An 18,006-nucleotide genomic window follows, 5' to 3' on the forward strand; every position below is an offset into this window, starting at 1 on the left:
CCTGTCAATCACTCAGCGGCATCCAGTGCGACTGAAAAGCTTCACTAGTCCTTGTGGGAAACTACATCGTTCGTTGTAATAATACGTCGCGCGTGCGCATTGCGCCCCATACGCATGCGCAGAAGTGCCGTTTTTTTGCCTCATCAATGCATAGCGAACGAATGCAGCTAGCGATCAACTCGGAATGACCACCACTGTCCACTGAGAACTCCCAAAGTGGTATAGCCTCGCCCCCATGAGTGGCAGCCAACCTATTAATGGCCTTGCTGTGCAATAACACAACCACACAAACAGTGAGATGTCTCTTGGATACTGGTGACTTTACTTTCCACGTATGTTTTTCTATCACTGTATTTATTAATCTATTTATTGTCAGGAACTATTGATTAATTATTTATAGACATAAACCATTTACATACATTGGCTGCTCTTGTTGGACTATACCTCCCAACACTGGACTTTCTATGTGTGTTTTACTCACTACCGTACACGGCTCTTTTTTCTATCACTGAATTTGAGCTATTTAATGTGAATCTTAAATATGTTTATTGTTTAAATTATTAATCCTCTATTTATAGTCATCAACTAATTTGTTCAGTTATGCAACTTGTCTACCACTGCATTTAGCTTTCTTTTCTGATCTGTGTCTAGGATCATGCCTAGGAGAGGCAGATGAGCTGTAGGAACCAACTGCGACTTTGGAATATATAGAATTCAGCCGCGTTGCCGTTACACTTCCAGAGAAAGTGATACGCTATTCAGCAACTGCTCTCTTGATCTCGCTTTTACGAGGAGATCGTCCAAATACGTGATAATAGTGACATCTTGCTTCCGCAGGAGCACCATAATTTTCGCCATTACCTTGGTGAATATTCTCCAGGCCGTGGAGAGACCAAACGACAACACCTGAAATTGGCAATGGCAATCCCGTACCGCAATTTTGAGGTACGCCTGACAAGGTAGATATATGGGGACCTGAAGGTATGCATCCTATATGTCCCGAGTCACCCTTCCAGCTTACAACTACCGCTCTTAGCGATTCCATCTTGAACTTGCACCTTTCCAGGTATATGCTCAGGGATTTTAAATTCAATATAGGTCTGACCGAACCATCTGGTTTCGGGCCTACCACATGGTCATTTATAATAATAATAATAATAATAATAATAATAACAACCCCCTCCTTGTTGAAGGAGGTGAACCTTGACCACCACCTGTTGAAGATACAATTTTTGAATTGCAGTTAACACTGTTTCCCTCTCGTGGGGGGAAGACGGCAGGGTCATCGGTGAGTGGGCATTTCTCAAAGTCCAGCTTGTATCCCTGAGACAATATCTATTGCCCAGGGATATAATAGGGAGCGAACCCACTTGTGGCTGAACTTCCGAAGGCGTGCCCCCTACGGGCCTAGCTCCGCCTCGACATGCGGTCTATTTTTGTAGAGGCCGAGGAGGACTTCTGTTTTTTCTGCCCCCGGTTCTGACAAGAAAGGACGCATCTCGGACTTTCTTGTTTCTTTATTCGAAAAGCTGCATTTAATAATGTCGTGCTTTCCTAGGCCGTGCAGGGATATAAGGCAAAATATCAGAATTTCCCAGATATAGCCGTGGAGACCAAACCCTTCTCCACACAATCCTCAGCGTTTCATATGCCTCTTAAGGCAGCATCATATGTCCATTGCATATTGTACAGGACACGACAAGCAGAGATCGACATAGCTTTGACACTAGGACCCAGTGTACTCATGTCTCTATGGCATGTTTTATATGTTTTATACATATCTCTCAAGACAGCATCTTAAATATATACATATATATATATATATATATCTATATATATATATATATATATATATATATCCCCATACATATATCTACCGTATTTGCTGGCGTATAAGACGACTTTTTACCCCTGAAAAACATGCCTCCAAACGGGGGGTCGTCTTATACGCCGGGGGTCGTCTTATACGCCGGGCGGGAAGTCGCGCTGTGGGAAGTCGCGAAACGGGGGCGTGGCCTAGCATAAGGGGGCGTGGCCTCGAGGTCGGACCGCCGTTTTCAGCAATCCAGGGGGTTAAGAAGGTGATGTTGGCTGCCCACCCCACTTCCCCCGTGAAGTGCCTCTATCTGTACGGTGAGTGTACGGCTGCCGGCGGGTGAAGCTGTGTGAAGTCCGGCTCCTACACAGGGACAGGAGCCAGGTGCTGCACGTATTGTTACAGTGCAGCACCCGGCTCATGTCACTGAGCAGGAGCCGACATTCAGCAGTGACAGGCGGTGCATAAGAAGGGGGGGGGGGGGGACAGCGGCTTAGGCAGGGGGGACAGCGGCAGCACTGCAGGGAAGCTTTATGTGGTGGGTTAATACTGGTACTAATACTGGTACTACAGGTACCTTGGATTCATGGGCGGACTAGACAGCTGCTAGTGACAGGGAGACGGCAGGGACCAATCCAATCAGGCTTTGTATACAGCCAACAGCCAACCACAGTACTGCACCATTGTACAGTACAGTATAGCATAGCAAAATACAGTGTGTTGCCAGAGTTCCTCTGGGTTGTGGGCTGCCTGCCTGTGTTCCTGAGAAATCAAATCAAATCTGATGTTCTTTTACGTTTTATTTGGTGTGTGGAAGGTGTGCGGAGGAGGGGGTAGTCTTATATGGCGAGTACATAACAAACTCTATATTTTGAGTGGAAATGTTGGGGGGTCGTCTTATACGCCCAGTCGTCTTATACGCCGGCAAATACGGTATATTTCTATATACATACTAGGGTCTCTATCTCTGCTGATAAGGTACCTGTCTGTACCAGCATGTGTACGCTATCTGCAGGATCCCTGAGAATAGCTGTAACCTCAGGGCTGCCTTTTGTGACACCCTAGGGGAAGATTCCTATCTTATCCTGGCCCTAGTGGGGAAAGGATACTTTCTGAGAAATCTTTGTGTGAGGCTGCAGACTGTTGCCTGGAGATTCCCGCTCTTTTTCCTCATGAGAGGAGGGAACATTACCTCAGCTTTCTTCCCCTTACATCTGTGTACCCTTGTGCAGGGACAGATGAGTCATCAGTGACATGCAAATCATCTTTTTACAATAAACATATATTGAATACTTTACTGCCAATCTGGCTGTAACTTTGCATTATCATAGTCGACACTGGAGGCAGACTCCGTGTCGACATCTGTGTCAATTAACTGGGATAGTGGACGCTTATGAGACCCCGACGGCCTCTGAGCTGTGGGATCAGCCACCGGGTGAGACCCTGACTATCCCAAGGCTTCAGCTTTATCCAACCTATTATGCAAGGAGTTTACATTATTATTTAACACCTTCCACATATCCATCCAGTCAGGCGTCGGAGCCCTCGGCGGCGACACCTCATTCATATGCACTTGCTCCGCCTCCACGTACCCTTCCTCATCAAACATGTCGACACAGACGTACCGACACACCGCACACACACAGGGAATGCTCTGACTGAGGACAGGACCCCACAAAGGCTTTTGGGGAGACAGAGAGAGAGTATGCCAGCACACACCACAGCGCTATAATAACCCAGGGATAACACTATCAGATGTGTTCACCTAGTAGCTGCTGATATAAACACAATAATGTTCCTTTTTGCACCTAAATTTATGTGCCCCCCCCCCCCCCCCCTCTCTTTTGCCCTTGTTGTATCTGGATACTGCAGGGGAGAGCCTGGGGAGCGACTTCCAGCGGAGCTGTGAAGATAAAATGGCGCTGGTTAGTGCTGAGGAAGAAGCTCCGCCCACTCATCGGCGGGCTTCTGTCCCGTTATTCTGCGAGAAAAAATGGCGGGGTTTTACACATATACAGTCTGGGACTGTATTTATGTGTATATTTTGCCAAAAGGTACTAATATTGCTGCCCAGGGCGCTCCCCCCCAGCGCCCTGCACCCTACAGTGACCGGAGTGTGTGGTGTGCAGAGGGAGCAATGGCGCACAGCTGCGGTGCTGTGCGCTACCTTATGTGAAGACCGGAGTCTTCATGCCGCTGATTTCGACGTCTTCTGTCTTCTCCGGACTTCAGTGCTTCTGGCTCTGCGAGGGGGACGGCGGCGCGGCTCCGGGAACGGACGACCGAGGACAGGTGCCTGTGTTCGATCCCTCTGGAGCTAATGGTGTCCAGTAGCCTAAGAAGCACAACCTAGCTGCAAGCAGGTACGTTGGCTTCTCTCCCCTCAGTCCCTCGTAGCAGTGAGTCTGTTGCCAGCAGAAGCTCACTGAAAATAAAAAACCTAACAAATACTTTCTTTTCTAGCAGGCTCAGGAGAGCCCACTAGGTGCCTCTGCTCTGGCCGGGCACAGATTCTAACTGAGGTCTGGAGGAGGGGCATAGAGGGAGGAGCCAGTGCACACCAGATATAGTACCTAATCTTTCTTTAAGAGTGCCAAGTCTCCTGCGGAGCCCGTCTATTCCCCATGGTCCTTACGGAGTCCCCAGCATCCACTAGGACGTTAGAGAAAACTGGGGTTGTGTGGCAAGACCTTGCCCCTTTCTACCGAGGCCCTGTCCCTCCTCAAGAGGCCCCATCCCCTTTTCAGCAGCAGGTGTGCCTCTGGCGCGCCAGGTCCAGCTTTGGAGTCTTAAGAAGTTGGGAGGTATGTAGCATTCCAGGTTTTAGTGATATCCATGGTTGAGCATACTGTAGGTGCACTGCTAGTCTGGCTGGAGGGCCGAGGTTGGGAATGCCTGCTTTAGAATGTAAGCTCTCATGAGCAGGACTCTCTTCCCCCATGTGCTTTGGCTTCCCTACTAATACCATCACCTACACCATGCTTCCTTACATGGCACCTAACCAGTGGCTTCTGCCACCCTGCTGCTTAGGTGAGTGCTATGACCAATGATGCAACGACGTTTATAAATCATGTACTTGTTTTGCCTAGTCTTGTAATGTAATTCGGTGATTTCTTGTGTGCTCATGTGTGCATGTACATTGTTAGGTGCTGCGGAACCCTTATGGCGCCATATAAATAAAGGATGATGATAATAATAATAAGAATTTACTTACCGATAATTCTATTTCTCGTAGTCCGTAGTGGATGCTGGGCCTCCGTCAGGACCATGGGGAATAGCGGCTCCGCAGGAGACAGGGCACAAAAGTAAAAGCTTTAGGATCAGGTGGTGTGCACTGGCTCCTCCCCCTATGACCCTCCTCCAAGCCTCAGTTAGGATACTGTGCCCGGACGAGCGTACACAATAAGGAAGGATTTTGAATCCCGGGTAAGACTCATACCAGCCACACCAATCACACTGTACAACCTATGATCTGAACCCAGTTAACAGCATGATAACAGCGGAGCCTCTGAAAAGATGGCTCACAACAATAATAACCCGATTTTTGTAACAATAACTATGTACAAGTATTGCAGACAATCCGCACTTGGGATGGGCGCCCAGCATCCACTACGGACTACGAGAAATAGAATTATCGGTAAGTAAATTCTTATTTTCTCTGACGTCCTAGTGGATGCTGGGACTCCGTCAGGACCATGGGGATTATACCAAAGCTCCCAAACGGGCGGGAGAGTGCGGATGACTCTGCAGCACCGAATGAGAGAACTCCAGGTCCTCCTCAGCCAGGGTATCAAATTTGTAGAATTTTGCAAACGTGTTTGCTCCTGACCAAGTAGCAGCTCGGCAAAGTTGTAAAGCCGAGACCCCTCGGGCAGCCGCCCAAGATGAGCCCACCTTCCTTGTGAAATGGGCATTTACATATTTTGGCTGTGGCAGGCCTGCCACAGAATGTGCAAGCTGAATTGTACTACACATCCAACTAGCAATCGTCTGCTTAGAAGCAAGAGCACCCAGTTTGTTGGGTGCATACAGGATAACAGCAAGTCAGTTTTCCTGACTCCAGCCGTCCTGGAAACCTATATTTTCAGGGCCCTGACAACATCTAGCAACTTGGAGTCCTCCAAGTCCCTAATAGCCGCAGGTACCACAATAAACTGGTTCAGGTGAAACGCTGACACCACCTTAGGGAGAAACTGGGGACGAGTCCGCAGCTCTGCCCTGTCCGAATGGACAATCAGATATGGGCTTTTGTGAGACAAAGCCACCAATTCTGACACTCGCCTGGCCGAGGCCAGGGCCAACCGCATGGTCACTTTTCATGTGAGATATTTCAAATCCACAGATTTGAGCGGTTTAAAATGTGATTTGAGGAATCCCAGAACTACGTTGAGATCCCACAGTGCCACTGGAGGCACAAAAGGGGGTTGTATATGCAGTACTCCCTTGACAAACTTCTGGACTTCAGGAAGTGAAGCCAATTCTTTCTGGAAGAAAATTGACAGGGCCGAAATTTGAACCTTAATGGACCCCAATTTGAGGCCCATAGACACTCCTGTTTGCAGGAAATGCAGGAATCGACCGAGTTGAAACTTCTTCGTGGGGCCTTCCTGGCCTCACACCACGCAACATATTTTCGCCACATCTGGTGATAATGTTGTGCGGTCACCTCCTTCCTGGCTTTGACCAGGGTAGGAATGACCTCTTCCGGAATGCCTTTTTCCCTTAGGATCCGGCGTTCCACCGCCATGCCGTCAAACGCAGCCGCGGTAAGTCTTGGAACAGACATGGTACTTGCTGAAGCAAGTCCCTTCTTAGCGGCAGAGGCCATGAGTCCTCTGTGAGCATTTCTTGAAGTTCCGGGTACCAAGTCCTTCTTGGCCAATCCGGAGCCACGAGTATAGTTCTTACTCCTCTACGTCTTATTATTCTCAGTACCTTGGGTATGAGAAGCAGAGGAGGGAACACATACACCGACTGGTACACCCACTGTGTTACCAGAACGTCCACAGCTATTGCCTGAGGGTCTCTTGACCTGGCGCAATACCTGTCCAGTTTTTTGTTCAGGCGGGACGCCATCATGTCCACCTTTGGTCTTTCCCAACGGTTCACAATCATGTGGAAGACTTCCCGATGAAGTCCCCACTCTCCCGGGTGGAGGTCGTGCCTGCTGAGGAAGTCTGCTTCCCAGTTGTCCACTCCCGGAATGAACACTGCTGACAGTGCTATCCCATGATTTTCCGCCCAGCGAAGAATCTTTGCAGTTTCTGCCATTTCCCTCCTGCTTCTTGTGCCGCCCTGTCTGTTTACGTGGGCGACTGCCGTGATGTTGTCCCACTGGATCAATACCGGCTGACCTTGAAGCAGAGGTCTTGCTAAGCTTAGAGCATTGTTTTATGTGGAGAGAAGTCTCCAGACTTGATCACACTCCCTGGAAATTTTTTCCCTGTGTGACTGCTCCCCAGCCTCTCCGGCTGGCATCCGTGGTCACCAGGACCCAGTCCTGAATGCCGAATCTGCGGCCCTTTAGTAGATGAGCACTCTGCAGCCACCGCAGAAGAAACACCCTTGTCCTTGGAGACAGGGTTATCCGCTGATGCATCTGAAGATGCGATCCGGACCATTTTTCCAGCAGATCCCACTGAAAAGTTCTTGCGTGAAATCTGCCAAATGGAATCGCTTCGTAAGAAGCCACCATTTTTCCCAGGACCCTTGTGCAGTGATGCACTGACACTTTTCCTGGTTTTAGGAGGTTCCTGACTAGCTCGGATAACTCCCTTGCTTTCTTCTCCGGGAGAAACACCCTTTTCTGGACTGTGTCCAGAATCATCCCTAGGAACAGCAAATTGTCGTCGGAAACAGCTGCGGTTTTGGAATATTTAGAATCCACCCATGCTGTCGTAGAACTACTTGAGATAGTGCTACTCCGACCTCCAACTGTTCTCTGGACCTTGCCCTTATCAGGATATCGTCCATTTTCTTTGAAGAAGCATCATCATTTCGGCCATTACCTTGGTAAAGACCCGGGGTGCCGTGGACAATCCAACCGGCATCGTCTGAAACTGATAGTGACAGTTCTGTACCACGAACCTGAGGTACCCTTGGTGAGAAGGGCAAATTGGGACATGGAGGAAGCATCCCTGATGTCCCGGGACACCATATAGTCCCCTTCTTCCTGGTTCGCTATCACTGCTCTGAGTGACTCCATCTTGATTTGAACCTTTGTATGTAAGTGTTCAAATATTTCAGATTTAGAATAGGTCTCACCGAGCCGTCTGGCTTCAGTACCACAATATAGTGTGGAATAATACCCCTTTCCTTGTTGTAGGAGGAGTACTTTGATTATCACCTGCTGGGAATACAGCTTGTGAATTGTTTCCAATACTGCCTCCCTGTCGGAGGGAGACGTTGGTAAAGCAGACTTCAGGAACCTGCGAGGGGGAGACGTCTCGAATTTCCAATCTGTACCCCTGGGATACTACTTGTAGGATCCAGGGGTCCTGTACGGCCCCAGCGTCATGCTGAGTACTTGGCAGAAGCGGTGGAGGGCTTCTGTTCCTGGGAATGGGCTGCCTGCTGCAGTCTTCTTCCCTTTCCTCTATCCCTGGGCAGATATGACTGGCCTTTTGCCCGCTTGCCCTTATGGGGACGAAAGGACTGAGGCTGAAAAGACGGTGTCTTTTTCTGCTGAGATGACTTAGGGTAAAAAAGGTGGATTTTCCAGCTGTTGCCGTGGCCACCAGGTCCGATGGACCGACCCCAAATAACTCCTCCCCTTTATACGGCAATACTTCCATGTGCCGTTTGGAATCTGCATCACCTGACCACTGTCGTGTCCATAAACATCTTCTGGCAGATATGGACATCGCACTTACTCTTGATGCCAGAGTGCAAATATCTCTCTGTGCTCTATAGTCAATAAAATACTGTCCCTGTCAAGGGTATCAATATTTTCAGTCAGGGAATCCGACCAAGCCACCCCAGCGCTGCACATCCAGGCTGAGGCGATAGCTGGTCGCAGTATAACACCAGTATGTGTGTATATACTTTTTAGGATATTTTCCAGCCTCCTATCAGCTGGCTCCTTGAGGGCGGCCGTATCTGGAGACGGTAACGCCACTTGTTTTGATAAGCGTGTGAGCGCCTTATCCACCCTAAGGGGTGTTTCCCAACCCGCCCTAACTTCTGGCGGGAAAAGGTATACCGCCAATAATTTTCTATCGGGGGAAACCCACGCATCATCACACACTTCATTTAATTTATCTGATTCAGGAAAAACTACATGTAGTTTTTTCACACCCACATAATACCCTTTTTTGTGGTACTTGTAGTATCAGAAATATGTAACACCTCCTTCATTGCCCTTAACATGTAACGTGTGGCCCTAAAGGAAAATACGTTTGTTTCTTCACCGTCGACACTGGAGTCAGTGTCCGTGTCTGTGTCTATGTCGACCGACTGAGGTAAATGGGCGTTTTAAAGCCCCTGACGGTGTTTGAGACGCCTGGACAGGTACTAATTTGTTTGCCGGCCGTCTCATGTCGTCAACCGACCTTGAAGCGTGTTGACATTATCACGTAATTCCTTAAATAAGCCATCCATTCCGGTGTCGACTCCCTAGAGAGTGACATCACCATTACAGGCAATTGCTCCGCCTCCTCACCAACATCGTCCTCATACATGTCGACACACACGTACCGACACACAGCACACACACAGGGAATGCTCTGATAGAGGACAGGACCCCACTAGCCCTTTGGGGAGACAGAGGGAGAGTTTGCCAGCACACACCAAAACGCTATAATTATACAGGGACAACCTTTATATAAGTGTTTTCCCTTATAGCATCTTAATATATAATCATATCGCCAAATAAGTGCCCCCCCCTCTCTGTTTTAACCCTGTTTCTGTAGTGCAGTGCAGGGGAGAGCCTGGGAGCTTTCCCACCAGCAGTTCTGTGAGGGAAAAAGGCGCTGTGTGCTGAGGAGATAGGCCCCGCCCCCTATTCCGGCGGGCTCTTCTCCCGGTATTTCTGAGACCTGGCAGGGGTGAAATACATCCATATAGCCTCAGGGACTATATGTGATGTATTCTTTTTAGCCAGAAAAGGTATTAACATTGCTGCCCAGGGCGCCCCCCCCAGCGCCCTGCACCCTCAGTGACCGTTGGTGTGAAGTGTGCTGAGAGCAATGGCGCACAGCTGCAGTGCTGTGCGCTACCTCATGAAGACTGAAAAGCCTTCAGCCGCCGGTTTCTGGACCTCTTCTTATTTCGGCATCTGCAAGGGGGTCGGCGGCGCGGCTCCGGTGACCCATCCAGGCTGTACCTGTGATCGTCCCTCTGGAGCTAGTGTCCAGTAGCCTAAGAAGCAAATCCATCCTGCACGCAGGTTTGTTCACTTCTTCTCCCCTAAGTCCCTCGTTGCAGTGAGCCTGTTGCCAGCAGGACTCACTGAAAATAAGAAAACTATCAAAACTTTTACTCTAAGCAGCTCTTTATGAGAGCCACCTAGATTGCACCCTTCTCCGCCGGGCACAAAAACCTAACTGAGGCTTGGAGGAGGGTCATAGGGGGAGGAGCCAGTGCACACCACCTGATTCTAAAGCTTTTACTTTTGTGCCCTGTCTCCTGCGGAGCCGCTATTCCCCATGGTCCTGACGGAGGCCCAGCATCCACTAGGACGTCAGAGAAAATAATAATAATAATAATAATAATTAAAATATAGTTGATCGCATAACTCCCCCCCCACACACACACACACATCACCAGCCCTAGCTCAAAGGAAAGTGATTACTTCCAGCCCTACGCTTAGGCCTTTTACTACAGGGGAGATGTTTCAACCCTTGGAGAAAAATACAGTGGAGAGAGATAAAGTACTAACCAATCAGCTCCTGTCATTTTTATTCAAACAAAGCCTGTAACATGGCAGTTAAGCCGGGTATACACTAGCCAGTGGTTCTCAAACTCGGTCCTCAGGACCCCACGTGGTTCACGTTTTCCATGTCACCCAGCAGCTGCACTGTGTATCACCAACTGTCACCGTTTAAAAATCTACAGGTGACCTGCAAAACATGAACCATGTGGGCTCCTGAGGACCGAGTTTGAGAACCTGTGCACTAGACGATGTGCTCCGTGAGCGATATCATCAGTGTTCGCCCTTGAACTCCTGGCCAAACTAAATAGTGCATACACACCGAACAATATCATAAAGTGTAAGAAAGAGACAATGCATATGAAGAGATAGAGGCTAGCCATAGTCCACCCTTGCATTTGGAGATCATGCATATTATATAAAAGAAACCGATGTTTCCAGGCACAAAAATCAATGTTTGTTTGTTTTTCAAACCACCAATTTATTGCGGGGGACATTTAACTGCCATCATTGGTAAAGTTCCAATGGAGAAAACGTTGATAACATCAATGTTACAGGTTCAATTATCTCACCCCTAGTTTAAGGGAGGCATAACCACACCCCCAAAAGACACAACCACACCCCCACCAGCATTTGCCTTCGCTTTACTACAGCACACACTAGTGGTCATTCCAAGTTGATCGCTCGCTAGCAGTTTTTAGCAGCCGTGCAAACACTATGTCGCCTCCCACCTGGAGTGTATTTTAGCTTAGCAGAAGTGCGAACGAAAGGATCGCAGAGCAGCTACAAAGTTTTTTTGTGCAGTTTTAGAGTAGCTCAAAACCTACTCGGCGCTTGCGATGACTTCAGACCATTCAGTTCCTGTTTTGACGTCACAAACACACCCTGCGTTCGCCCAGCCAAGCCTGCGTTTTTCCTGGCACGCCTGCGTTTTTTCGAACACTCCCTGAAAACGGTCAGTTGACACCCAGTTAAGCCCACTTCCTGTCAATCACTCAGCGGCATCCAGTGCGACTGAAAAGCTTCACTAGTCCTTGTGGGAAACTACATCGTTCGTTGTAATAGTACGTCGCGCGTGCGCATTGCGCCCCATACGCATGCGCAGAAGTGCCGTTTTTTTGCCTCATCAATGCACAGCGAACGAATGCAGCTAGCGATCAACTCGGAATGACCACCACTGTCCACTGAGAACTCCCAAAGTGGTATAACCTCGCCCCCATGAGTGGCAGCCAACCTATTAATGGCCTTGCTGTGCAATAACACAACACAAACAGTGAGATGTCTCTTGGATACTGGTGACTTTACTTTCCACGTATGTTTTTCTATCACTGTATTTATTAATCTATTTATTGTCAGGAACTATTGATTAATTATTTATAGACATAAACCATTTACATACATTGGCTGCTCTTGTTGGACTATACTTCCCAACACTGGACTTTCTATGTGTGTTTTACTCACTACCGTACACGGCTCTTTTTTCTATTACTGAATTTGAGCTATTTAATGTGAATCTTAAATATGTTTATTGTTTAAATTATTAATCCTCTATTTATATTTTATAGTCATCAACTAATTTGTTCAGTTATGCAACTTGTCTACCACTGCATTTAGCTTTCTTTTCTGATCTGTGTCTAGGATCATGCCTAGGAGAGGCAGATGAGCTGTAGGAACCAACTGCGACTTTGGAATAGATAGAATTCAGCCGCGTTGCCGTTACACTTCCAGAGAAAGTGATACGCTGTTCAGCAACTGCTCTCTTGATCTCGCTTTTACGAGGAGATCGTCCAAATACGTGATAATAGTGACATCTTGCTTCCGCAGGAGCACCATTATTTTCGCCATTACCTTGGTGAATATTCTCCAGGCCGTGGAGAGACCAAACGACAACACCTGAAATTGGCAATGGCAATCCCGTACCGCAATTTTGAGGTACGCCTGACAAGGTAGATATATGGGGACCTGAAGGTATGCATCCTATATGTCCCGAGTCACCCTTCCAGCTTACAACTACCGCTCTTAGCGATTCCATCTTGAACTTGCACCTTTCCAGGTATATGCTCAGGGATTTTAAATTCAATATAGGTCTGACCGAACCATCTGGTTTCGGGCCTACCACATGGTCATTTATAATAATAATAATAATAACAACAACCCCCTCCTTGTTGAAGGAGGTGAACCTTGACCACCACCTGCTGAAGATACAATTTTTGAATTGCAGTTAACACTGTTTCCCTCTCGTGGGGGGGAGACGGCAGGGTCATCGGTGAGTGGGCATTTCTCAAAGTCCAGCTTGTATCCCTGAGACACAATATCTATTGCCCAGGGATATAATAGGGAGCGAACCCACTTGTGGCTGAACTTCCGAAGGCGTGCCCCCTACTGGCCTAGCTCCGCCTCGACATGCGGTCTATTTTTGTAGAGGCCGAGGAGGACTTCTGTTTTTTCTGCCCCCGGCTCTGACAAGAAAGGACGCATCTCGGACTTTCTTGTTTCTTTATTCGAAAAGCTGCATTTAATAATGTCGTGCTTTCCTAGGCCGTGCAGGGATATAAGGCAAAATATCAGAATTTCCCAGATATAGCCGTGGAGACCAAACCCTTCTCAACATAATCCTCAGCGTTTCATATGCCTCTTAAGGCGGCATCATATGTCCATTGCATATTGTACAGGACACGACAAGCAGAGATCGACATAGCTTTGACACTAGGACCCAGTGTACTCATGTCTCTATGGCATGTTTTATATGTTTTATACATATCTCTCAAGACAGCATCTTAAATATATACATATATATATATATATATATATATATATCCCCATACATAAGTCTATATTTCTATATACATACTAGGGTCTCTATCTCTGCTGATAAGGTACCTGTCTGTACCAGCATGTGTATGCTATCTGCAGGATCCCTGAGAATAGCTGTAACCTCAGGGCTGCCTTTTGTGACACCCTAGGGGAAGATTCCTATCTTATCCTGGCCCTAGTGGGGAAAGGATACTTTCTGAGAAATCTTTGTGTGAGGCTGCAGACTGTTGCCTGGAGATTCCCGCTCTTTTTCCTCATGAGAGGAGGGAACATTACCTCAGCTTTCTTCCCCTTACATCTGTGTACCCTTGTGCAGGGACAGATGAGTAATCAGTGACATGCAAATCATCTTTTTACAATACACATATATTGAATACTTTACTGCCAATCTGGCTGTAACTTTGCATTATCATAGTCGACACTGGAGGCAGACTCCGTGTCGACATCTGTGTCAATTAACTGGGATAGTGGACGCTTATGAGACCCCAACGGCCTCTGAGCTGTGGGATCAGGCACCGGGTGAGACCCTGACTGTTCCAAGGCTTCAGCTTTATCCAACCTATTATGCAAGGAGTTTACATTATTATTTAACACCTTCCACATATCCATCCAGTCAGGCGTCGGAGCCCTCGGCGGCGACACCTCATTCATATGCACTTGCTCCGCCTCCACGTACCCTTCCTCATCAAACATGTCGACACAGACGTACCGACACACCGCACACACACAGGGAATGCTCTGACTGAGGACAGGACCCCACAAAGGCTTTTGGGGAGACAGAGAGAGAGTATGCCAGCACACACCACAGCGCTATAATTACCCAGGGATGACACTATCAGATGTGTTCACCTAGTAGCTGCTGATATAAACACAATAATGTTCCTTTTTGCGCCTAAATTTATGTGCCCCCCCCTCTCTTTTGCCCTTGTTGTATCTGGATACTGCAGGGGAGAGCCTGGGGAGCGACTTCCAGCGGAGCTGTGAAGATAAAATGGCGCTGGTTAGTGCTGAGGAAGAAGCTCCGCCCACTCATCGGCGGGCTTCTGTCCCATTATTCTGCGAGAAAAAATGGCGGGGTTTTACACATATACAGTCTGGGACTGTATTTATGTGTATATTTTGCCAAAAGGTACTAATATTGCTGCCCAGGGCGCTCCCCCCCAGCGCCCTGCACCCTACAGTGACCGGAGTGTGTGGTGTGCAGAGGGAGCAATGGCGCACAGCTGCGGTGCTGTGCGCTACCTTATGTGAAGACCGGAGTCTTCATGCCGCTGATTTCGACGTCTTCTGTCTTCTCCGGACTTCAGTGCTTCTGGCTCTGCGAGGGGGACGGCGGCGCGGCTCCGGGAACGGACGACCGAGGACAGGTGCCTGTGTTCGATCCCTCTGGAGCTAATGGTGTCCAGTAGCCTAAGAAGCACAACCTAGCTGCAAGCAGGTACGTTGGCTTCTCTCCCCTCAGTCCCTCGTAGCAGTGAGTCTGTTGCCAGCAGAAGCTCACTGAAAATAAAAAACCTAACAAATACTTTCTTTTCTAGCAGGCTCAGGAGAGCCCACTAGGTGCCTCTGCTCTGGCCGGGCACAGATTCTAACTGAGGTCTGGAGGAGGGGCATAGAGGGAGGAGCCAGTGCACACCAGATATAGTACCTAATCTTTCTTTAAGAGTGCCCAGTCTCCTGCGGAGCCCGTCTATTCCCCATGGTCCTTACGGAGTCCCCAGCATCCAATAGGACGTTAGAGAAAACTGGGGTTGTGTGGCAAGACCTTGCCCCTTTCTACCGGGCCCCTGTCCCTCCTCAAGAGGCCCCATCCCCTTTTCAGCAGCAGGTGTGCCTCTGGCGCGCCAGGTCCAGCTTTGGAGTCTTAAGAAGTTGGGAGGTATGTAGCATTCCAGGTTTTAGTGATATCCATGGTTGAGCATACTGTAGGTGCACTGCTAGTGTGGCTGGAGGGCCAAGGTTGGGAATGCCTGCTTTAGAATGTAAGCTCTCATGAGCAGGACTCTCTTCCCCCATGTGCTTTGGCTTCCCTACTAATACCATCACCTACACCTTGCTTCCTTACATGGCACCTAACCAGTGGCTTCTGCCACCCTGCTGCTTAGGTGAGTGCTATGACCAATGATGCAACGATGTTTATAAATCATGTACTTGTTTTGCCTAGTCTTGTAATGTTGGCCCTCATTCCGAGTTGTTTGCTCGGTATTTTTCATCGCATCGCAATGAAAATCCGCTTAGTACGCATGCGCAATGTTCGCACTGCGACTGCGCCAAGTAACTTTGCTATGTAGAAAGTAATTTTACTCACGGCTTTTTCATCGCTCCGGCGAACGTAATGTGATTGACAGGAAATGGGTGTTACTGGGCGGAAACACGGCGTTTCAGGGGCGTGTGGCTGAAAACGCTACCGTTTCCGGAAAAAACGCAGGAGTGGCCGGAGAAACGGTGGGAGTGCCTGGGCGAACGCTGGGTGTGTTTGTGACGTCAACCAGGAACGACAAGCACTGAACTGATCGCACAGGCAGAGTAAGTCTGAAGCTACTCTGAAACTGCTAAGTAGTTAGTAATCGCAATATTGCGAATACATCGGTCGCAATTTTAAGAAGCTAAGATTCACTCCCAGTAGGCGGCGGCTTAGCGTGTGTAACTCTGCTAAATTCGCCTTGCGACCGATCAACTCGGAATGAGGGCCGTAATTCGGTGATTTCTTGTGTGCTCATGTGTGCATGTACATTGTTAGGTGCTGCGGAACCCTTATGGCGCCATATAAATAAAGGATGATGATAATAATAATAATAATAATAATAATAATAATAATAATAATTAAAATATAGTTGATCGCATAACTCCCCCCCCCCACACACACACATCACCAGCCCTAGCTCAAAGGAAAGTGATTACTTCCAGCCCTAGGCTTAGGCCTTTTACTACAGGGGAGATGTTTCAACCCTTGGAGAAAAATACAGTGGAGAGAGATAAAGTACTAACCAATCAGCTCCTGTCATTTTTATTCAAACAAAGCCTGTAACATGGCAGTTAAGCCGGGTATACACTAGCCAGTTGTTTTTCAAACTCGGTCCTCAGGACCCCACGTGGTTCACGTTTTCCATGTCACCCAGCAGCTGCACTGTGTATCACCAACTGTCACCGTTTAAAAATCTACAGGTGACCTGCAAAACATGAACCATGTGGGCTCCTGAGGACCGAGTTTGAGAACCTGTGCACTAGACGATGTGCTCCGTGAGCGATATCATCAGTGTTCGCCCTTGAACTCCTGGCCAAACTAAATAGTGCATACACACCGAACAATATCATAAAGTGTAAGAAAGAGGCAATGCATATGAAGAGATAGAGGCTAGCCATAGTCCACCCTTGCATTTGGAGATCATGCATATTATATAAAAGAAACCGATGTTTCCAGGCACAAAAATCAATGTTTGTTTGTTTTTCAAACCACCAATTTATTGCGGGGGACATTTAACTGCCATCATTGGTAAAGTTCCAATGGAGAAAACGTTGATAACATCAATGTTACAGGTTCAATTATCTCACCCCTAGTTTAAGGGAGGCATAACCACACCCCCAAAAGACACAACCACACCCCCACCAGCATTTGCCTTCGCTTTACTACAGTACACACTGGTGGTCATTCCAAGTTGATCGCTCGCTAGCAGTTTTTAGCAGCCGTGCAAACACTATGTCGCCTCCCACCTGGAGTGTATTTTAGCTTAGCAGAAGTGCGAACGAAAGGATCGCAGAGCAGCTACAAAGTTTTTTTGTGCAGTTTTAGAGTAGCTCAAAACCTACTTGCGATGACTTCAGACCATTCAGTTCCTGTTTTGACGTCACAAACACACCCTGCGTTCGCCCAGCCAAGCCTGCGTTTTTCCTGGCACGCCTGCGTTTTTTCGAACACTCCCTGAAAACGGTCAGTTGACACCCAGTAAAGCCCACTTCCTGTCAATCACTCAGCGGCATCCAGTGCGACTGAAAAGCTTCACTAGTCCTTGTGGGAAACTACATCGTTCGTTGTAATAGTACGTCGCGCGTGCGCATTGCGCCCCATACGCATGCGCAGAAGTGCCGTTTTTTTGCCTCATCAATGCATAGCGAACGAATGCAGTTAGCGATCAACTCGGAATGACCACCACTATCCACTGAGAACTCCCAAAGTGGTATAGCCTCGCCCCCATGAGTGGCAGCCAACCTATTAATGGCCTTGCTGTGCAATAACACAACCACACAAACAGTGAGATGTCTCTTGGATACTGGTGACTTTACTTTCCACGTATGTTTTTCTATCACTGTATTTATTAATCTATTTATTGTCAGGAACTATTGATTAATTATTTATAGACATAAACCATTTACATACATTGGCTGCTCTTGTTGGACTATACTTCCCAACACTGGACTTTCTATGTGTGTTTTACTCACTACCGTACACGGCTCTTTTTTCTATCACTGAATTTGAGCTATTTAATGTGAATCTTAAATGTGTTTATTG

This window comes from Pseudophryne corroboree, chromosome 2 (genome assembly GCF_028390025.1).
Source record: "Pseudophryne corroboree isolate aPseCor3 chromosome 2, aPseCor3.hap2, whole genome shotgun sequence".
NCBI classification, from domain to species: Eukaryota; Metazoa; Chordata; class Amphibia; order Anura; family Myobatrachidae; genus Pseudophryne; species Pseudophryne corroboree.